The sequence below is a fragment of the Dioscorea cayenensis genome, chromosome 4 (genome assembly GCF_009730915.1).
Source record: "Dioscorea cayenensis subsp. rotundata cultivar TDr96_F1 chromosome 4, TDr96_F1_v2_PseudoChromosome.rev07_lg8_w22 25.fasta, whole genome shotgun sequence".
In the NCBI taxonomy this organism is placed as follows: Eukaryota; Viridiplantae; Streptophyta; class Magnoliopsida; order Dioscoreales; family Dioscoreaceae; genus Dioscorea; species Dioscorea cayenensis.
Window position 1 is genome coordinate 13707303 of NC_052474.1, and position 24233 is coordinate 13731535.

At 42.0% G+C, this 24233-nt stretch overlaps 2 non-coding genes across 2 annotated transcripts; one reads left to right on the forward strand and one right to left on the reverse strand.

The window, feature by feature from the left end:
* Positions 1-4369: 4369 nt before the first annotated feature.
* Positions 4370-4476, reverse strand: LOC120259628. The gene has a single exon (XR_005536185.1). It is a non-coding gene; the product is annotated as a small nucleolar RNA R71 (small nucleolar RNA).
* A 12197-nt stretch (positions 4477-16673) lies between these two features.
* On the forward strand, positions 16674-16779 carry LOC120259638. Its single transcript, XR_005536195.1, has one exon. It is a non-coding gene; the product is annotated as a small nucleolar RNA R71 (small nucleolar RNA).
* The last annotated feature ends 7454 nt before the right edge of the window (positions 16780-24233 follow it).

Here is a 24233-nt window from a genome sequence, read left to right on the forward strand (position 1 = left end):
CTGATGATGTATGATGTACTCTCTGCAAGTGCACAGATCATTACAAGTAATAAAGTGGTACCCCATGAGAGGTAGGGCTGTCAAACCACAGGGACTGAACTCCTAGTACTAATTGATCTTCTAATGTCTATTTGAACCACAAATTTAGGGTAAAGATGATAAACTAGATGCCCTAAAAGGGGGAAGGATTACAGGTAAGGGCTGGAAATGAACTAGGTGAGAAACACGGAGATAGAGCAATGCCCCAAACTAATCCCCTGGAGAAATGTATATGGACTTGCTTCTAATGTCTACCAGGTACATCCTAAGATCCTTGCAGGTGCTTAAAAGCAATGTTGCATCTATGGCTATCAAGTTCTTCAAGTGTACCTACGGGCTTCATACAAGCCAAGTTTTGCAACAACACTAGGTAATCACAAGTACAGAAATCCACACACACCAAGTTTTACACAAGCATCTACACAAATCAAGCATTCCAAGTTATGAAAACACATGAATAAACATAAAAGTGCAATAGAACTTCGTAGACATTAAAAATAAGTAGTCAACATAACATATAAACATCCAGTTTCATAGATCCGGGGCATTGAAGAATGGTTAACCCCTTATAGTTTTACAAATCAATATAAGACTAAGGAAAACAAAAGAAATAGAAGTCATGAAAGACTCTCCTCTTTGCCTTGCAAACCACTCTGACGGTGCTTCGATGAAGTCCCACCGGCTAAGCTCTACTCCACTCATGCTATTGTACCATAGATTCATTCCAGCCACAGAAATGTGTTGGGGAAGACCTTGGCAGCCGCCCCCAAGAAGAAGAGAAAAAGAATCCCCATAAAAGTGACCTAGATATGGTTTAAAAAGTGTCTTTTTGGGCTCAACGCGCCCTAAGCACAGTTGTGCTTAGGCCGTGTTTTCGAAAACAAGACCACGTTCATCCATTTCTCCAATCAGAGAAAATCACGGGGTGAGCACAAGCTTGCTTGACCCATGCTCCCACAAGCACACTAGTGATCTGGGTACTGAAACCGTGTTTTTCCTCCAAGTTGTGCTACAGTGATTTGCTACGGGAAATTACTATAGCAGTGCCAGTGCTTTACCTGATGCGGAATTCCAGAGATTTTCATGAGGAGGAAACATGCCCGTGCTCAGACCGTGCTTCTCCTATAATACTGTGTTTTAACCTCTTGTCACACTATATTTGTGCCGAATCCTATTCTTTTGCACAAGAACATGATTTACTGCATAATTACATAATAATGCCCAAAATAGCATTGAATCACATCAAATAAATGCTTAAAGACAAGATAAATGCATGAAAAGGGTATAAAAATATATATATATATATATATGAAATGCACTCATTAATGTCGGTGGAGCTGGGGGAGACTCTAGCACCACTAGAGCTGAAACTGTCGGTGCAGCTGGGGGAGACTTTGGCGCAGATGAGGGGTCTTGGTGCTGAAGATGTGCCAGGATTTGTCGAAGGAGACCCTCAATCCTCATTTGACCCTCTCCTATTTGGGTCAAATGCTCCTTAAGAGATAGTGGAATTGATCTAGTCGGTGCGATAATCGTAGGAGGAAGAGGAGGAGGAGGAACTGTAGCTGGGATGGAGGGAATCGCAGTCATGGCGGTCTCTGGAAAAAACTCCTTATCATCAGAGGACTCAGAGAGGATCCCATGGACCACTCGACACTGCACCCCATGGGGTGTGTTCCGTCGCTCAATCATGCGCATGGCCTGGAGTGTGGTGATTCCAAGTGGTTGCATACCTCTTACACAATGTATACCGGTGCAATGATCTATCAGACCAAGCCCCCATGTAAGCCTGGTGATGTAAGGACCAATGAATATTGATAAGTGCTTGTGCGATAAGAATACGAAGTGTTCTTTCCTTCTGTTAAGCATTACTTTTCTCGGGTTTTAACGCTAATATGGGCATATTTATGTTACTTTCATGCAGGTAGGGTTGTGAGGCCGATTATGAGATAAAGAAGCCGATGTGGGTCGTAATGCACTAATTTGGAGGAAATCTTGCTAAGGTTCAAACGTGAAGACATAGGTCGGGTTCCAGATGCAGGAATGTGTGCTAACCTTCTCGTACTCGAGGTAGCACAACTATTTAGAGGGGCACAAGGGTAGTCACATTCAAACATTCCGACTTGTGCATATAGAACAAGATCTCCACCAACATGTTCGTTATTAAAGAAGCAAGGCGATCCACGACGTAAATGTGTGCCCATTTGCATTATCTCGATTAAAGTATAGATCCGGGAATATTTCAGGCCGGTACTGTAGCAGGGTATTGTAGAAAATACTGTAGCAAAAATACTGCAACAGCACTGTTTACAGCCGGCCGAGAAAACAGGAAAATAGAGAATCCATACGGGCATGCGGAAATTCCACACGCCCGTGTGAAAAATCCACAGGGGCGCCCACATGGGCATGTGGATTCCCGATTCCAGCCCTTTAAAATCCGATTTCAGCATTCTTTTCCCCATCTTTTCCCCAACTTGAGAGAGGGTGGCAGCTAGGGTTTTGAGAGGTATTGGCTAGGGCTTTGGAGAGGTTCTACGACGTTTGGAAGAAGGTTAGTGGGAGAGCTTTCGTCAGCACCGATCCGGCGAGGTGTATCCTAGGCCGGACAAAAGGACCCTTGTGACGAGTAGAGGACGCTCCACAAGACCATCGCCACGACTATCGAGGGGGTTTTCTATGAATGCTTTGTTTTTACATTTGATTTCATTGATTGTCTCCATGGAGAGCTAAACCCCTAGTGGGTACTTGGGTATTTGTGAACCCTAGGATGTATTCATTTTATTGAATCTCTTTAATATGCTTTCAATTAATTGATGTTTATTGTGAGTTCCAATCTTGTAGGCTTGATTGTTTGAATACTCCCCAAGAGTGACACTAGGGTTGAGAGTTCTTGTTGGTAACTCTTGGGAGTGAGTGACACACCACGAGAGTTGGACAAAGCTAGATTAGAGAGGGTTGAGAGGGTGAGTTGAGAGGTAGCGGAGCATCCCCTTTCCCCTTCGGTGTGATCTATCCTACCTCCACATTCCAAGAGTTCTTTATGGCTATAGTAGAGTGAATGGGGTAAGGGATGACCTTCCGCTGGGGCTTAGTTGCGAGTGCAACGGGAGTAAAGCGCTGAAGTGATTTTAGCACCTAGGGCTTAATTGTGGCTAGGGATCTTCTACCTGGACCAAAGGGTTAGGTCTATATATAGAAATAGGGTTTATCACTTGGAATTCCTAGAGCTCATTGCAATTCTATGCGAGTGCGAGGTTGAGAGGTTATTCAATCTCTCCTCCGGGACATTTATAGAGTTACACATGGTTGACCTTAGATTTGTGATCATGTAATTAAGGATTTCCACGACTCATTGTTTGTATCAATTAGGAAGTATAATAGAGGGTTCTTGCACTTGAAATGATTGTCCTAGGCGGATCAATGTCTGGATACCCCATTTTTATCGATTGCCTTACCTTCTCCTTTACTTGTGCTCTCTATCTTGTTGGTTTTATTTTCGTTATTTCATATTTTGTCACACTTATCACTATTCATTATCCACATTAGTTAAGAAACAACTTAAGTGTCTTTATTCCCTACTGTCTGTGGATACGATACCCACTCATTTGGCATTATTACTTCGATACCCGTGCACTTGCAGTTTACACGCATATATGGACGTGTAAAGTTTTTGGCGCCGTTGCCGGGGAGTAGGCGTTTAGAGATACTTTGCACTTTGTTTTCTTAACTATTCATTCATTCTATTTCATATCTTCTTTTCTATCATCATTCTGATTTTGTTTTCTTTCTTTTGGTGCAGCTCCAGGTTATGACCTGAGGGAACCCTTCGATATTGATTGAAGGAGATCCCGAGCTCGAACGTACACTTAGAAGAAAAGGGAAAGAACCTGTGCAAGAACAGTCTAATCTAGCTGATTTGGAAGTAGAAGAATCTAAAAACATGGCATAATAGAATGAGCAGCAGCGGACATTATCCGATTATGCCAGACATTCAGTATTGGGGACACAATCAAGCATTGTGCGTCCCCCGATTATAGCTCAGAACTTCGAGCTAAAACAGGCATTCATCCACATGTTGCAGCAATCCACACAGTTTAATGGTTTGGCCGATGAGGATCCGAACAGTCATATAGAGAACTTTCTCGAAGTGTAGGACATGCTTAAGATAAATGGGGTAACGGATGATGTCATAAAGTTGAGAGCCTTCCCATTTTCCTTGAAATGGAGAGCGAAGCAGTGGCTACACTCATTACCTACAGCATCAATTATCACATGGGAGGAGATGGTAGAAGCTTTTTTTGGTCGTTATTTCCCTCCCAAAAAATCTGCAAAGCTTAGGAATGAGATCTCATCTTTTGTACAATTGGAATTGGAGTCTCTATTTGAGACATGGGAAAGGTTCAAGGAGCTCCTGAGAAAGTGCCCGCAACATAGATTCCCGGAGTGGATGATTGTTCAGACCTTTTACAACGGTTTAAATCTGAGTACAAGGCAACTCTTGGATGCGGTAGCAGGAGGTACCTTAGGTAGCAAGACCCCCGGTGAGGCCCAGTCAACTAATTGAAGAAATGGGGTTAAACAGCTACCAATGGAATGCTAGAGAGAAGAAAAAGGTGGCCGACCTCCATGAGATAGATGCAGTAACCTCATTGGCGGCTCAAGTGGAATCATTGAGTAAGAAGTTAGATCTCCTAACTTCGAATATAGTGGCGGCCGTGACTACTTGCACCGGGTGTGGTGGAGGACATCCTCCCTCCAATTGTCCCGATCTTTATTGGTGATGCATCTTCGAGTTGAGAATGTCGATTTTGTAGGTAATGCTATGAGGAATCAAGGAAACCCATACAGAAACACCTACAATCCGAGTTGGAAGAGTCATCCCAATTTCTTGTGGAGCAACCAAGGTCCACAAAAGGCCATGGGGCCACCGGGTTTCCAACAACAACAGCAAGCCCCAAACATGGAAAACAGAGTTTTAGGTTTGTGCAATCATCTGATATAAGGTTCCAATCAGTTGAGGCTACACTTCACAACCACACTGCCTCTTTGTATAATCTTGAAAACCAAGTAGGGCAGATTGCGAAGTCCTTATCTAAAAGGCCACAAGGAAGCTTGCCGAGTAACACCGAGACCAACCCTAGAGAGCATGTGAAGGCGATCACTTTGAGAACTGGTCATGAGGTTGAGGGTAAGCTTCCGAGTGAGAAGCCCAATGAACACACACCAGAGGTTATAGAGGTTGAGAAGGGAGCAAGAAAAGGGAATGAGATGGCACCCCCACCTTTCAAGCCAAGAATCCCTTATCCCTCTAGATTGAAGAATGACGAAGGGGATAAACAGTACAAGAAGTTCCTGAGTATGTTCAAACAACTCCACATCAATATTCCTTTTGTTGAGGCATTGGCTCAAATGCCTAAGTATACAAAATTCTTGAAAGATTTGTTGACCAACAAGAGGAAGTTGGAGAATAGTGCTTCAGTGATCTTAGATGCTTCTTGCTCTGCGGTATTGTAAAAGAATATGCCAAACAAGAAGAAAAACCCGGGAAGTTTCATCATTCCGTGTAACATTGGCAATTTGGGTGAAGAAATGGCATTGGCGGACTCAAGGGCCAATATCAACGTCATGCCATACACCTTCTTTCAGAAGCTAGGCTTGGGAGAGCCTAGGCCCACTCGGATGACTTTGCAATTGGCGGATCAAACAGTGAGACATCCGAGGGGTATCATTGAAGACGTGCTTGTTAAGGTAGACAAGTACATATTTCCTATAGACTTTGTGGTGCTAGACATCGATGAGGATGCCGATGTACCCTTGATACTTGGGAGGTCGTTCTTGCGGACTTCCAAAGCATTGATTGACATGGATGGCGGAGAGTTAACATTGAGAGTTGAAGATGACAAGCTCACATACCACCTTGCTGAAGCCATGCTGTATTCTCTTGATTTCGATGATACTTTGTATTTTCTAAACACTACTGATGAGATTGTTGATGAATATATGCAGGAAATGTTCAATCCGGACCGGTACGAGGATTTGTTTGACCAAAAGGTGGACAATAAAGGAATCATGATGCTTGGTTCAATAGAAGAAGTACCATCTACCCCGGGGATCATGAAGAAGGTGCTCCAGAAGATGAAGAGGGCTAAGAGACGCCACCGAAAATGCTCCAAGGCTGTTGGAGACATGTGCGAACCGAACAAATTGGATGAATCATTGCTAGGTGGTCCCAAGCCTAATAATTCCCCCTACCTTCAAGAGACTTTGCTCATCATGTTTCCAAGCCATGGGTAAGAGGGCAACCTTCATCTATGAGCCCCCGTGATGTAAGACAAGGTACGTCAAGCTAAGTGACGTTAAACAAGCGCTTTTTGGGAGGCAACCCAAGTGTTTACTGTTTTCTTAATTTGGTAGTTTAGTGTATGCTTGAATAAATTATTGAGTGTTGGTGTCTTGATTTGTAGATGCTTTTGTTGTGATTTTCTTATGGACTTATAATTTTACTGTGTGTTTTCATGTGAATTTGATGAAGTTTTGGTCGTTTGAGCTATCTATCATGTTTCTACTGGTATAGTTTGCATATTAGGGTAGGCTCTGAGTGTGTAAACATGTTCAGAAATTTTCTGCAGAGCCTGTAGAGTTTTCTAAGGTATCCAAAGAAAACACACGGGCGTGTGGAATTAACACACGCCCGTGGTTTTGTATTGCGAGCTCATCCAGAGAAGGCACAGGGGCGAGGACTCACCCCTGTGAACGACCTTGTGATTCTCGCACGCCCTTGGGTAATTTCGACATGGGCGTGTGATTTCCTACAGAGACTTGGCAAACTATCCCTAGAGCACATAGGGGCGTGGACTCGCCCCAATGGGCGAACTTGTGAAATACGCACGGGCGTGGGTAATTTCCACACGCTCGTGCGGATCTATGCAGACAAGTTCTCTCCATCCTGAGAAGATACAGGGGCGTGCGGCTACCCCTGTGAGTTGGGCTTGTGAATGCCCACGCCCGTGCGGAATTTCCACACGGTCGTGTGAAACACTTAGCGATTCTTCTCGAGTGGACAGAGAAGCCACAGGGGCGTGCGTCAGCCCCAGTGGCTCGGGAGCACGGCCGTGGGTATTTACCACACGCCCGTGTATTTGCGTTCAGAGGCAGTGAGTGTTTTTCTGAGAGTGTACAAGGGCGTGTACCTGCCCCAGCGAAGCTTTCCTATGGAGGCCCATGGGCGTGGGTAATTTCCATCGCCCGTGCGGTTGTAGAGAACGCCAAGAGGCGCGAGTCCTTTTAATAGATAATCATTTCTTCTCATTCCCACACTCCCGCTTCGCCTGAGAGCACCCTCACACTTCCTCCCGACTTCACACTGCCGTATTTGGAGGGATTTTTTTTCATGGTTTTCTGGCAATTTCAAGGTTTTCCACTTCAACTCGTCGGTAAGCCCTATCTTTTGTTCTCTTCGCAAATTCTTGCTTTTAATCTATGAAACTAGTGAATAATGCTTCGTTTCTATAATTGGAATGAGTATGCATGTTTAGAACGAAGTTAAAAGCTATTTAATGGTGTATTTTTTTTTTTTTGAGGCATGGTTGTGCCTTTTTCACGCCCCGTGGATCCACCCGAGCATGCGGAAAATTCCACACGACCATGTGGATTTCTGTAGAATTGCTTAATTGACTTGTTTGATCGGTTTTCTTTCAAATTTTGCAGATTATGGCACCCAGGTCAAAGAAGCAAGCTGATAAGTGGCCGCGTGAGTCATCTCCTGAGTCCGAGGGTATGAGATTCACTATACCCGAGCATCAGGCCCGTTTCGAGCATTTGTCGGGACTTTAGTTCGGACAGACTTGATTCTTAGACACGAGCATACTGAGAGATTTACAGCAAGGAGACCAGTTCATCGATGAGGTCGAGGATCTCGTGTCGGTGGGTGGTTGGAGGCAGTTATTGTCGATTAGAGAGCCAGCCATCCGTGAGCTTACACTGGAGGTCTTGTCGTCATTTAAGTTCGACAGATCCTATATGAGATTTGACAGCCTCGACGTTGTTCAGTTCAGAGCACTTGGATATCACTATAGTCTGAGTATCACTCAGTTCTCAGTTCGGCTCAGCTTGTACGAGGAGGCATTTACAGATACTGAGGAGTATTCTCAGTTACCGACAGATTATCTTGGAGCTTTGACCCCGCAGAGAGCTTACAGAGCATTATGTGGTCAGGGCCAGTATGAGCCGGGGTATCTAAGGCCACGTGTCTTTCCCGACTTGCGTATCGATATCTACATGCCATCATGAGCAGGTCGGTGAATGGCCGTGGTGATAGCACTGGCGTTCTAAGCCGGCAGGAGCTTCTGTAATTGTATTCGATGATGCAGCGCATACCGATCCATCTAGGGCACATTGTCACTGAGTACATTCGACATAAGGGCCAGTATGCCAGATTGGGAGTGATCTTCTTGGGTTAATACATTACGAGATTAGCTCTTAGTATGGGTCTCTTGGGCGCGATTCGCGGGGCCGAGAAGATGAGTATACATGCGCCCCTGAGCCTGGAGACGATGAGATTGATGGGGATGGTTCGCAGGGTTCAGACGGGGGTTTATGCTCTGGTGCTACCGGTTTCGGAGATAGCCGAGGAGGACGGTGATGATGCCGAGGCTTCCGAGCCTATCCCCGAGCCTCAGCCAGCACCGATGGAGACCGAGGCACCTCATATGGCAGATGATCCACCACCAGTATGCATGTTTTCACCATCTCAAGCCCATGATTGTTTTAAGAGGCTCGAGAGTGCTGTGGGGGTGATACGGACAGAGGTCACTGAGGCCCAAGCAGAGATTGTTGAGATTCGGGCTACGCAGGCCACACAGTATACAGAGTTCATGGCACGTTTCGACATGTTACAGTGGATTTTAGAGCGAGACGTCGCCTCGTCATTTATCCTGCGGGCGAGAACTCCCCCGGCACGTCCAACACCTCCATCCGCTATTCTAGCACTAATTGACCCACCATGTACTTCATCACCAGCACCAGCAGCAGCAGAGGAACCAAAGCACAACATCGATACTTGATTTGTTTTTTTTCATTTCTTTTACTTTTGCACTTATATTTTGGACTTGTATTCTCAGAAAGGACTCCCCTTCTGACTTTATCTTTTATTTTGCTATCTCGAGTTGTATTCATTGCTTCATCTTTTATATACTCGAGTTGTTTTATTTTTATTGAGCTTCACTGAACCCCCTCGTGTATGCGTGCAGATGGTCTTGTCATCATGGGAATTGAGAACTTTGTCATGGGCACGACCAAGATGTTTCGCCACTTGACCGTGTGAGCTTCACAACCTGTTGGAACAACACTCCCAAGGACTTAGCTCCATCAAATGCAACACTAGGAGTCAAGGAAATATTGTTTTGATTACTTATCCCACATTTGAATTTAATTGATATACATTATGAGTGAGCTTACATGAGTACATTGGGGACAATGTACAACTTAAGTGTGGGTGGGGGGGAGTTTCATAGTGCACATATCTTTTATATTAGTTTTGATTGATATACATGCTCACATAGCCAATGGCGGTTCACCTTAGTTGCAATGATTATATTCATGAGTTTAGGAGAGTTTTTAACATTGAATATCCTCATGCTCTAGTTTTTGCTTGAATTTCTAGGAATTTTTGCCTGATTAACACTTGTTGTACTTCTCACTCTTGAAACCCTTTTGGAAACTCAAGTTTGATGTTAAAGGGACTAAGTATAGTTGTTTCTTTTGTTAATTAAAAAAAAGGATCAAAATAGTTTTATTTCTTATTTGTGCTTGTTGGGTGGAAAGAGCTACCACCTATGAAGTATGAAGCTACTCTTATAAGTCAGATACTAGTTATGCCCTAATGAGGGAAAGAGCTATCTCCTAGGATGAGTGAAAGCTACCACTCCGGTAGAAAGAGCTACCATCTTGAAAGTGTGAAAGTTACCTTAGCGGCCGCTTTGGAAAGGGCTACCTTAGACTATGTGTGAAGCTACTACCACATTTGAAATGTTTTTGTTACTTTGTGTAGATCAATAAGTCCCTTGTGCTTAGAACTTTGAGGAGTATAATGTGGGTTGTTTTGAGTGAGCTCAAGCACTTAAACGATTTCGGGTTTGTTGTCCTTTTTGATTCAAGTTTTTAATTAGAGCATTGATTTTTCATATTTAGTGTTGAAATTTTCCTTACTTGTAGAATGCTCTCTTTGTATGCTTTGGTGAATCTAAGGCCAAGCACTTCCAATGTTTCCTTCATGTATGCATATAATGTTTTAATCTTTGCTTGAGGACAAGCAAAAGCTTAAGTGTGGGGGAGTCTGATAAGTGCTTGTGCGATAAGAATACGAAGTGTTCTTTCCTTGTGTTGAGCATTACTTTTCTCAGGTTTTAGCACTAATATGGGTGTATTTATGTTACTTTCATGCAGGTAGGGTTGTGAGGCCGATTATGAGAGAAAGAAGCCAATGTGGGTCGTAATGCACTAATTTGGAGGAAATCTTACTAAGGTTCAAACCCGAAGATATAGGTCGGGTTCCAGATGCAGGAATGTGTGCCAACCTCCTCGTACTCGAGTTAGCACAACTATTTAGAGGGGCACCAGGGCAATCACATTCAAGCATTCCGACTTGTGCATATAGAACAAGATCTCCACCAACATATCAGTTATTAAAGAAGCAAGGCGATCCACGACGTAAATGTGTGCCCGTTTGCGTTACCTCGATGAAAGTATGGATTCGGGAGTATTTCAAGTCAGTACTGTAGCAGTGTATTGTAGAAAACACTGTAGCAAAAATACCGCAACAACACTGTTTACAGCCGGCCAAGAAAACAGGAAAACAGATAATTCACACGGGGGTGTGGAAATTCCACACGCCCGTGTGAAAAATCCACAGGGGCGCCCACATGGGCGTGTGGATTCCCGATTCCAGCCCTTTAAAAGCTAATTTCAGCCCCGATTTCAACATTCTTTTCTCTATCTTTTTCCCAATTTGAGAGAGAGCGGCGGCTAGGGTTTTGAGAGATATTGGCTTGGGCTTTGGAGAGGTTCTATGGCTCCGACATCGTGCACCATTTGGAAGAAGGTTAGTGGGAGAGCTTTCGTCGGCACCGATCCGGCGAGGTGTATCCTAGGCCAGACAAAGAGACCCTTGCGACGAGTAGAGGACTTTCCACAAGACCATCGCCACGACTAACGAGGGGGTTTTCTATGAATGCTTTGTTTTTACATTCGATTTCATTGATTGTATCTAGCTCCATGGAAAGCTAAACCCCTAGTGGGTACTTGGGTATTTATGAACCCTAGGGTGTATTCATTTCATTAAATCTCTTTAATATGCATTTAATTAATTGATGTTTATTGTGAATTCCAATCTTGTAGGCTTTATTGTTTGAATACTCCCCTAGAGTGACACTAGAGTTGAGAGTTCTTGTTGGTAACTCTTAGGAGTGAGTGACACACCACGAGAGTTAGACAAAGCTAGATTGGAGAGGGTTGAGAGGGTGAGTCGAGAGGTAGCGGAGCATCCCCTTTCCCCTTCGGTGTGATCTATCCTACCTCCACATTCCAAGAGTTTTTTATGGCTATAGTAGAGTGAATGGGGTAAGGGATGACCTTCCGCTGGGGCTTAGTTGCAAGTGCAACGGAGTGAAGCGCTGAAGTGATTTCAGCACCTAGGGCTTAATTGTGGCTAGGGATCTTCCACCTGGACCAAAGGGTTAGGTCTATATATAGAAATAGGGTTTATCACTTGGAATTCCTAGAGCTCATTGCAATTCTATGCGGGTGCGAGGTTGAGAGGTTATTCAATCTCTCTTCCGGGATATGTATTGAGTTAGGCATGGTTGACCTTAGATTTGGGATCATGTAATTAAAGATTTCCATGACTCATTGTTGCATCAATTAGGAAGTATATTGCATCAATTAGGAAGTATAATAGAGGGTTCTTGCACTTGAAATGATTGTCCTAGGCGGATCAATATCCAGGTACCTAACACATCCATATATGCGTATAAACCGCAAGTACACGGGTGTCAAAGTAATAATCCCAGATGAGTGGGTATCGTATCCATAGAGAGTAGGGAATAAAGACACTTAAGTTGTTTCTTAATTAATGTTGAAGATAAATAGTGATAAGTATGACAAAATATGAAATAATGAAAATAAAAGCAACAAGATAGAGAGCACAAGTAAAGGAGAAGGTAAGGCAATCGATAAAGATGGGGTACTGATAAGTGCTTGTGCAATAAGACCATCTGCACGTATATATAAGGGGTTCAGTACAGCTAAACAAAATACAATAAAATTGAGTCTATAAAGATATGAAAATAAAATCCAACTGAAAAGCAATAAGATAAACTTAGAAAGGAAAGTCCTTTCTGAGTAATAAAAGTCCCAAAATGAAATGCTGAAATAAAAATAACAAAAACAAAAAGATATAGAAAAAATAAAGACGCCTCAAGTGTCGGTGTTATGCTCTGCTGATGCTGATGCTACTGTTGCTGCAGGTGATACTACTACTGCTGGTGATCCTGGTGCTATTGGAGATGATGGTCGCTGGTGATGCTGAAGCTCGAGGTCGCATAACAAAAGGCGAGGTCACGTCTCACTCAAGAGACTGTTATAATATGTCGAGATATACCATCACCTCGGTATAGTTCGCAGCCTGCGTCATGCAAACCTCAACCAAATCTGCTTGTAGTACCTCTACAGCACTCTCGAGCCTCTCAAATTGATCATGGGCTCAAGATGTAGAAAATATGCACACTAGAGGTGGCTCCTGTGCTGCAAGGGGTGCCTCTGTATCCATCTGCTCCTGTTGTGGCTGAGAAGCAGGCTGTGAACCCTTGACGGCATCACCCTCATCCTCGGCTGTCTCTGGTGGGGACATGATTATCACATAAACACCATCTCTTTATATTCTTAACATGCCAATCTCATGGTCTCCAAGTCGAGGGAAAGATGGCACAATGATCTTCTCAGCCCCTCTAATCGCGTCCAATAGACCCATCCCCATGATGAGTCGAGTGATGTAGCTAGATAAGTGAATAGTGTTGTTGCTAGACAAGCTATTGTACGAATGGTCAAACTCGAATGATGCTAATACCTCTAGTGTAAGCATATGGATAGCTGGCTCTCAGATGGACAATAATTGTCACCAACTACCCATAAAAAGCAACTCATCTACTTCCTCTGCCATCTCATCACCTAGTTGTATCTCTCTCAGTGCACTCAAGTTAGGATATCGAGACTGTCCAAACTTAAGCTTCGACAAATGCTCAAACCAAACCTGATGTTCAAGAATAGCAAACTCCAGTTGCTCTGGTGAAGGCTCACGAGGACGCTTACTGACCTCTTTCTTCGATCTGAGAGCCATTCCGGCAAGAATTGAAAAGAAATAGATCAATTGAAACTTCAAATTTAATTCTGCAGAAATTCACACTGCCGACTCTCCCAAAAACCTCAAAATACATAATAAAATCTTCTAAATCCATTCTAAAAACATTCACCAACAATTTAAACATGAAATCCATGAGAAATCGACCACAATGAGCAAATGAATAAAAGATTTGGCGAAAGAGGGGAAAGAAGAAGCTTACCAACAATATGGAGATTGAAAACCTTGAATATGATCGAAAAACAACTCTAAACCCCCTTAAATAGATGGCAAGAAGTTTGGGAATGTGAGAGGATGCATTCTTTGAGTGTGGAGACGTTTAAAAATGAAAAAGGCGTAAGTAGATTGTAAAGAATGTCACGGCCTTTTGTGTTCTGTATATCCACATGGGCGTGTGGAAATTACCCACGCCCATGTGCCTCCACAGGGGAGCTTCACAGGGTCATCCACAAATGCATGTGTGCTTTCGAGATGGCTATTTTGTCTTCTGAATGCATCTACACGGGCATATGCAAATTACCCACACTAGTGTGCTCTGACCCACAGGGGCACCCACACTCCCCTGTGGCTTCTCTGCTCTCCTGATAATTTTTCTAAGTGTTCCACACACCCCTGTGGAAATTACACACGGGTGTGTGAAAATTCACAGGGAGACTCACAAAGGCACCCACACGCCCCTGTGTGCTCTTGGGATAGAGAATTTTCTCTGTAGAGATTCACACACCCCTGTGGAAATTCCATATGGGTGTGTGCCCTTCACAGGGTTGTCGACAGGGGCAGCCACACGCCCCTGTGTATTCTCGGGATGGAACCCTTCCACTCTGCAAAGATCCACAAGCACCTGTGGAAATTCCACACGGGCGTGTGGCCGTCACAAGGTCCCTCACAGGGGCATTCACACGCCCCTGTGTCTTCTCAGGATTGAGAAGTTGAGCTCTAAATGGAAACACACGCCCGTGTGAAAATTTTACATGCCCTTGTGTCTTCTCTGGATTTCTCAGAAAAACTGCAGACTCTACAGAACAAGTCTGTAACACCATTATTTTGTACAAAGACTGCGATTATAGTGAATAACTGACTAGAGACTCATGAAAACATGCTCAAACAACCTAAAACCTCTCCAATCAGATTATAGCATGATAAAACACCAACGATCCACAAAAGAAACACAGCAATAGCATGTAAAAATCAAGACATCAATACTAAAGCTTTTATTCATGCAAAGACTAACCTAAGACCTAGAAAAACAGTAAAGACTTGGGTTGTCTCCCAAGAAGCGCTTGTTTGACATCACTAAGCTTTATGTACCTGCACTTACCTCACGGGGGTTTATGAATAAACATTGCCCTCTTACCTACAACTTGAAAGCATGATGAGCATAATTTTTGGAAGGTAGAGGGGGAGTGATCGAGTTTATTACCACGCAAGGGTTCGTCACCCTTACTTCATGAATGCTCATCCCCACTAGCATTAGGGTGCTTCTTATAACGTCTCCTTGTCCTCTTGAGCTTTTGAATCATCTTCTTCATGACTCTAGGAGCAGGTTGCAACTTGTCCTCTAGACCAAGTGATAAAATTTCTTCATTCTCCACTTCTTGATCTAGTCATCCCTCCAATGAGTCCGAACACAACATTTCCTGCACATAGTCATCAATCAACTCATCAGTGGTATCAAGAAAATACAAAATATCATCGAAATCAAGAGAATGTCGCATGGCTTCGGCAAGGCGATATGTTAGCTTCTCATCTCCAACTCTTAATGTCAATTCCCCACTGTACATGTCAATTAGAGCTTTGGAAGCGCACAAAAATGACCTCCCAAGTATTAATAGAACCTCGACATGCTCATCAACATCTAACACCACAAAGTCCGCAGGAAAGATATACTTGTCAACTTTCACAAGTACATCCTTAATAATGCTCCTCAGATGCCTAACGGATAGGTCGACCAATTGAAGTGTCATCCGAGTGGGTCTTGGTTCTCCCAAACCTAGCTTTTGGAAGAATGTATAAGGCATGACATTAATGCTAGCCCCTGAATCCGCCAATGCCTTCTCTTCACCCAAATTGCCAATGATGCATGGAATGATGAAACTACTGGGGGCTTTCTTCTTGTTCGGCATATTCTTTTACAACACCGTCGAACATGAAGCATCTAAGATCATAGATGCACTCTCCTCCAACTTCCTCTTATTGGTTAAGAGGTCTTTCAGGAACTTTGTATAGCGAGGCATTTGAGACAATGCCTCTACAGATGGAATGTTGATGTGCAACTGCTTGCATAGGCCCAAGAACTTCTTTTATTGTTCATAATTTTGGTCATTCTTTAGCCTTGAAGGATAAGAAATTCTTGGTTTGTAAGATATGGGTGCCACCTCCTTCTCCTTAGCTTCTTCCTCAACCACCACTTCTTTGGGTGACTCAACCATTATCTTTTCAATAGGGAGCTTACTCTCATCTTCATGACCACTTCTCAAAGTGATCGCCTTCACATGTTCTCTTGGGTTTGTCTCTGTGTTGCTAGGTAAACTCCCTTGAGGTCTTTCCGAAAGTGACTTCGTAATTTGACCAACTTGGTTATCCAAATTATGTAAAGATGCTGTGAGGTTGCAAAGTGTGGCTTCAACCAACTGAAATCTCGTGTCTGAAGATTGAATGAACTTTATTAAAACCTTCTCTAAATCAATCATCCGGTTTTCATCGGAGCTTGTTGCTGTTGTTATTGGAAACTCGGTGGTGATGATGTAGTCTTCTGTTGCCCTTTATTACTCTAAAAATGGTTTAGGTTGCTCCTCCACCCCGGATTGTAGGGATTGCTAAGGGATTTCCTTGGCCTCTCACTGCATTTGCTACAAAATCCACCTGTTCCACTGAAGTTGTACCACCAATAGCAATCGGTCAATCAGATGAAGCATGTCCTCCACCACACTCAATGTAACTCATCACTGCTGCCAATCTAGGAGAAGTTAGGGTGTCTAACTTCTTGCTCAAAGACTCAACCTAGGCTGCCAATGATGTCACTGCATCGATCTCATAAAGTCTGGCTACCTTCTTCTTATCTTGTATATTCCACTGATAACTATTTATAGCCATCTATTCAATGAGTTGTCAGGCTTTTTCTGGGGTTTTACTACCTAAGGTACCTCCTGCTGCAGCATCAAGTAATTGCTTCATGCTTGGGTTCAGACCATTGTAGAAAGTGTGGATAATCATCCACTCGGGGAACCCATGCTGAGGACATTTCCACAGGAGATCCTTAAACCTATCCCACATTTTAAAAAAAGACTCCAATTCCATTTGCACAAAAGAGGATATTCATTCCTGAGCTTCGCAGATTTTACAGGAGGAAAGTATCGAGCTAGGAAAGATTCCACCATCTCCTCCTAAGTAGTGATCAATGCTCTAGGCAATGAGTGAAACCATTGCTTTACTCTCCCTTCAAGGAAAATGGGAAGGCCCTTAATTTAATGATATCATCCGTGACTCCATTAATCTTGAGTATGTCACACACTTCCAAGAAATTCTTAATATGGTTGTTCGGATCCTCGTTGGCCAACCGATTAAACTGTGTTGATTGTTGTAACATCTGGATAAAGCCTGGCTTGAGCTCAAAATTCTGAGCTGTAATTGGTGGCCTCACAATACTAAACTCCATGCCAAGAACTGCGGGTCTTACATAATCTGAGAGTGTCTTTTGTTGTTCATGTTGTTCAGCCATATTGTTAGACCCTTCAACTTCTATCTTAGCTTGATTTGACTGTTCCTGTATAGTTTCTTTTCCCCGTCTATAAGTTCTTCTTCCAATTTCTAGATCACTTTCAACTAATGTCGAAGGGTTGCCTCAGGTCATAACCTGGAGTTGCAATCAAAGAAAGAAAAACAAATCAAAATGATGGAAGAATAAAAAAGTGTGAAATAAAACAAGTGATGAATAGCTAAAATAGCAAAGTGCAAAGGCTTCCAAAACGTCAATTCCCTGGCAACGGAGCCAAAAACTTGACACACCCTTTGTGTGTGTATCACAAGTGCATGGGTCATCAAAGTAATAAAATACCCTAGTGAGTAGGTAGTCGAATCCACAGGGAATAGTTGTTTGGAAACACTAAGTATTGCTATTTAGCTAGAGTGAAAACCAATTTGTGATTTGATTCAAGGTATTAATGTGAAGAAAAGTAAAAAGACAAGAGAACAAGAAAGAGAAGTAAAAAGAGGTAATCAATGGTAAAATGGGGTACCCGGACACTGCTCACCCTAGGACTAACCCTTTGGTCAAGGCGAAAGACCCCTAATCACTATAAAAGCAACAAGATAGAGAGCACAAGTAAAGGATAAACCCTATTCCCTAATATAGATCTAACACTTTGGTTAAGGCAAAAGACCCCTAATCACTATTAAGCCCCAGCATTAAGGATTACTCAACACTTCACTCTATTACTTGCACAATTAAGTCCCAGCGAAGTTTGTCTCTTAGCACTTCACTCTATCGTGACCACAAAGAACTCTTGGAATGTGAAGGTAGGATAAATCATGCTGGAAGGGAAAAGGAACGTTTCGCTACCTCTCGACTCACCCTCTCAACCCTCTTCAATCTCATATGAGTCTAATCCTAATAAAGTTGGCAACCCTTCAATGGATTACCTAGATAGATTCTCAACCCTAGTGTTACTCTAAGGGAAAATCAAATCAACAAGCACACAAGATTGAAACTCAATTAAAACATCAATTAAAGAAAATATAATAGAAGTCAATGAAATAAAATCATCCTAGGGTTTACAAGTCCAAGCACCCACTAGGGGTTTAGCTCTCCATAGAGCAATACAAAGTTAAAGATCAAATCAAAGATAAATGCAAGCAATCCATAGAGATAACCCCCTTGTCGTCCGTGTTGATGGTCCTGAGGAGCCGCCTCATCTTCTCCAAGGACTCCTTTGTCAAGCCCTAGGGCATACCTTGCTGAATCAATGCCAATGAAAGCTCCCCCAATAGCTCTCCTCCAAAGGAACTTGATGTTGAATGCTATAGGAACGCTCCAAAATACCAACAAAAACCTCTCCAAACCCTAGCCGCACTCTTCCCAAAAAATGGGCAAAAGATAGGAAAAAGATCCCCAAATAAAACCCTCAAGGCGATATTTATGGGGCTAAAATCGGGCATCCACACGGGCTTGTGGAATTTTCACACGACCATGTGGATTTCCAGGTTTCATTTTCCTGCCCGCTGTAAATGGTAACTGCTACAATGATTTTACTGCTGTGATTTGCTATAATAAACTACTGCGGTACTTTCGCTACAATGCTCCTAACTTCAATTTCTTTATCGAGGCCACCAAGTTGGGCACACAACCATGCGGTAGATCACACCGCATCTTGCTTTCAAACATATTGATGAAGCTCTTGACCATGTTGCATAAGTCGGAACACATGAGTGTGATTGCCTTTGTGCCCCTCCATCTTGTGTATTCACTTGAACTTTTTGGAGGTTGGCTCACACCCACATGTCTATGAGCACAACTTATGCCTTGATCCTTGTTCGGTCCAAGAATTTCCTCAACAATTGTATCCATGATCTATTTTTGTTTTCTTTCTTACAAACTTGTCTCAACAACCCTAAATGCACAAAAGAACACAAATACACACGAATGAGACATAAAATTTGATAAAAGTGATGCTCAATGTAAGAAAAGTACAATTCATAATACTTATACACAAGCACTTATCAACAAACAAAAAAAAACTATCATACAAAAGGGAATGGCAGATATGCAGATGCCATATTTTTCTTTCTTTCCCTCACATAATGCAACATACAGTCCAACTGCAACCTATACTTCATCAACCACATATAACTGAATGTACCAGTCCATGAAACAAATCACACTTTAAAATTGGCAAGAAATGAAAAAAAGGCAACATAATTAGAGTGAATTAATAGTGGAAGAAAAGAGCCAAAATTAGATCGTGGATGTACTTTGTTGATAGAATCTTAGAATGAACAAACGCAGAGACACAAGTTGTGCTCAAAGGCACATGATTGTGTGCCAACCACTATCATGCTCAAACAAATACATGGTTCTGAGGGGCACAAAGGCAGTCACATTCTTGTGTTCCGACTTGTACAACACTAGCAAGACCTTCATCAATGTGACATTTATTGAAGAAGCAATGCGATCTACCATATGGATGTGTGCCCGTTCATGTGGCCTCGATAAAAAATGTAGATTTGGGAGTATTGTGGGGAGTACTACAGCAAAGTATTGTAGCAAATTACTATTCATAGACTATAGAAAATCAGTTTCCTGGAGATTCACACGGGCCTGTGGAAATTTCACACACCCGTGTGGATGCCCGATTTTAGCCCGATTTCAGCTGTTTTGAAAGATCTTTTACCCATCTTTCCTCTATCTTTGGAGGCTCTCGCAGATAGGGCTTGGAGAGGCTTTTGCAAGATTTTTAGAGTGGTTCTATGGCCTTCAGCATAGCGTTCCTTTGGAAGATAGTTATTGGGGGAGCTTTCATTGGCGTCAATTCGGCGAGGTGTGCCCTAGGCTTGACGAGGGAACTTTTGGAGAAGATGAGGCTACTCCACAAGACCATCGATACGGACTACAAGGGGGTTTTAGTTATGGATTGCATGCTTTTACATTTGATTTCATTATTGATTGTATCTTGCTCCATGGAGAGCTAACCCCCTAGTGGGTGCTTGGACTTGTAAACCCTAGGGTGATTTTGTTTCATTGACCTTTTATTATGTTTTCTTTAATTGATGTTTTAATTGAGTTCCAATCTTGAATACTTGTTGAAGTGATTTTCCCTTAGAGTGACACTAGGGGTGAGAATCCATCTTGGTAATCCTTGTAGATGAGTGACACACCATGAGGGTTAGACAAAGCTAAATTGGAGATGGTTGAGAGGATGAGTCGAGAGGTAGCAGAACTTCCCCTTTCCCTTCCGGTGTGATTTATCCTACCTCTGTGTTCCAAGAGTTCTTTGCGGTCATAATAGAGTGAAGTGCTAAGAGAGGAACTCCGTTGGGGCTTAGTTGCGTAAGCGATAGAGTGAAACGTTGCAGTAATCCTTAGTGCTGGGGCTTAATTGAGACTAGGGGTCTTTTGCCTTGACCAAAGGATTAGATCTAGATTAGAGAATAGGGTTTATCACTTGGAGTCCTTAGAGCTTTAAGTAACATTTCACAGTGTGAGGTGTTGAGATTGAGCGATTTTTCCACCGGGGCATAATGTAGGGTTAGTCACTGTTGACCTTAGGTTTGGGATCGTGTGTTTAAAAATTTCTACGACTCATTAGACATCAGTTGGGAGACATAATGATTGGCCTTGCACTTGAAGCAATAGTCCTAGGGTGAGCAATGTCCGGGTGCCCCACTTTCTATCAATTGTCTTTCTTTTCATTTTATTGCGTCTCTCTTTCTTGTTTCTTTATTTCTTTTCTTTTCATATTGATATTGTTCGCACCACTATTGATTCATCTTCATCATAGTGAAATAGCAATTCTTGTGTTTCTGATCACTATTCTCTGTGGATACGACTACCCACTCACCAGGGTATTTTTATTACTTTGACAACCCGTGCACTTGCGGTACACACACAAAAAGTGTGTCAACAAGAGTAGTATTAAAGAACCTTCATTGGCATTTAAGGTCCCATATTTTTTACCATAGCTAACTTGCAATCGAAAATGATGCATACAAAGTAAGCAGACCAATACACACACACACATAAAAGTGAGCTGCAATGGTGGCATTAGATGCCTCCTAACTGCTCACTACACTTGTCGACTAGCGAGAGAGAGAAAAACCAATCACTCAAAACCCGAAAAGAAATAAGTGGAAATAATACATAATGTGCAAATAATCAGAACAAACAAACCAAAAACACACACACACACACACACACACACACACACACACAATGATTGTACATAATTAGAATGCACAATTAGAATATGTAGTCAACACATGTTAAAGAATTCATATTTGGACATGAATTTTGCATCCATAACCAAAATATAACAAAAGAAAACATCCAAAACCAATGAAACAAAAACTTGAACACAATAAATCGAAAACATTTTGCTTGAAAAACATGATTTTGCATGCATACTAGAACATGTAAACATCAAGGAAACCCATAATATAAATTTTCCAAAAAAAAAACAAATGGGAAGAGATATGGCTGCAACATAAGGGTAGTTATCGACCCTCCTATTGCCTCGCCAGTGCACTTATTTACCTTGAGCCGATACCATTAGACCGTGCCTCAATGCTTTTTTATCACATATTTCTTATACTCATAATCACGAGTGCATCCCACCTGAGAATAACTAAGAAACCATTTGAGATGCATATCAATTAATGATGCACACAACCACAAACCAAGTAAAACACAAGAAAGTAGCTAATACCACATATACGCTAGCTATAATAGCAAGTTTAAATATGCAACATGCTATAAAATGTAAATACAACATAATTTAGATGCAAATAGAGTGTCATGCAAGTCCACACAATATTCAACATGGCACCATGGAGTAATGCATGACATGGAAGAATGCATGGTAGTAATAACATCATTAAAACCCGCATCGGCACCAGTTTTCCAGCAGTAAGTCCAACATCCTTAGTAGTTCACTCAATCATGGAGAGGAACTTCTGAATCCAAAGACATCTCAAGTCCATTTCTTTCACAATGAAGCCCCGAGCTTCACTCTCACGTAGTTGTAGATAATCGAACACTTCAACAAGCTTAGTCTTATCGAATCCTTCCACTTCCATCATCTTGGGATACAAGATCTCTGTCTAATGTGTTGATTTTTTATTGCAACCACCATTTCACCAACAATGGTTTTGAGATTACTTATCATTGAGGGACTTTTAGGCACTTTGCTCAACCGTTGGGCCCTCTATGTTGATGACGTTGCCGGGCTGCTAACAATTGGAGGGGTAGGATTGATGTCATTACCATCATCCCTAATATTCACAACTTGGATTGATTCAACATTGTTATTGTTGATGTTATCCTCATTTTCAAACTTCTCCCTAGATTTTGAGAATAGAGAAGTCGAGTAGGACACTGTTGCACTATCTTTCCCACAAATTGTCTTAAGACCCTCATAGTTCTCAAGTGACTTATTAATGAAAAGCCTTGCAAGCGGGTGTGCTTGTAACTCAACAAAAATTAGACAATGTCACATATCCCTTACTCATGTATCAACTAATGAAAATTACATATTACCTTAATGTACTTCAGTGCTACAATTGAATCAAGAATGATCATTTTTGTTGTATCATCCCAAGTTGCATCCCTGAGTTCTTTTGGCTTTTTAATTTTAGCATAGCATGCCTTAATGGTTTTGTAGTGGTTCGCCATGTTTTTGAGGCTAAAATCAGTTTTGATTCTAGTATTGACAGCCACTTTGGCAAAAGCAAATGCAGCTCATTTTAAAGACTTGTCACATTTGAAGCCTTTCATCGCTTGCTCCACAAGCAATGAAATAAGGAAATTGTCATATTCCAGCTTCCATCTCTTGTTTGGGGTGCCATGCATGCTTGTTGGCGACAAGCTTTGAACAAGCAACATCACTCACACGATCATGACCCTGCATTTTCCTTGGAATTCTAATGAAGGAATAAGTTAGACATTCAAAGTATATCAAATTTAAAATAAAAATCTGCAAGTTCCGACATTAAAATAGGAAAATATGTGAATAGAAATTAATAACATAGCCATCACATATCACAAGTAAAATAGGAGCTCATGTAATAGTCACACAAAACCACTATAATGAACCCATATATCATTCGCTATTCTATCCCTTTAGCTCCACCCATTGCCTATTTTCCTCACGTTGTTCCCGTAATACCCTAAACCTTTGGAAACCTGTAAAAAATTATATTCAGCGTATTATCACAGTTGCAGTAAAATTTTCCTACAGAGCAATTTTGTTGAGAAACCCAAGTGGAAAGCTTCAAGGACCTAGGTGTGGAAGTTTATAGAAATTTTGGGTTCATAAGTAAAAGAAAGGTTTGATCTGAAGTGTTTCTAGAAACTAAGGACTGAAAGGTAAGTTTGCAGGGACCTTTTTGAGATACTATTTCATGATTCAGGGACCATTGGTGACTTTCCAGAGACCTTTTTGTAAGGAATATTGTTTTCAGGGACCTACAGTGAATTTTGGCAGAAATTTAAGTTAATATAAATTCTCAACCAAACATGGTAATCTCACATTACCACAACATTCCCGAACATATAACATTCCCGATCATATTACCACGGTAATCTCATTACTATGGTAATATATCATTACTGTGAATCAAACGACCCCTAAGAGATAAGAAGGTTTTGGACAAGGTTTTCGATAAGGTTTTGGATGAGGTTAAGCTCTCTTCTTCTTCAAAGAGCTTCTAACTGGTGAAAAGAAAAGAAAAGAAAGAAAAAGATGAGATGCGAGAAAGGAAATGACATAGAGAGGCTTTGAGATGATCGGAGGGAGCTCGTCGGAGGGATGACCTTGCTTGGTAAGGATTTTAATGGTTTATTTGGTTGTGGGTGTGTTTGAATGTATGTATGTATATATGTATGTGTGGTTGGTTTGATGAATAAGAAGATGATGGATTGGAAGAAAGGGTTGATAGAGAGGATGAAGGCTTATTGTTATAAGATGATTTTGTTGTGGAAAAACCATTGTATTTATAATGGATCCTGCTTGTAATAGAGGATGAATTCTCGGTTTTACTGTAGCATTACTGTAGCAACCGGATTAGGGTTTGT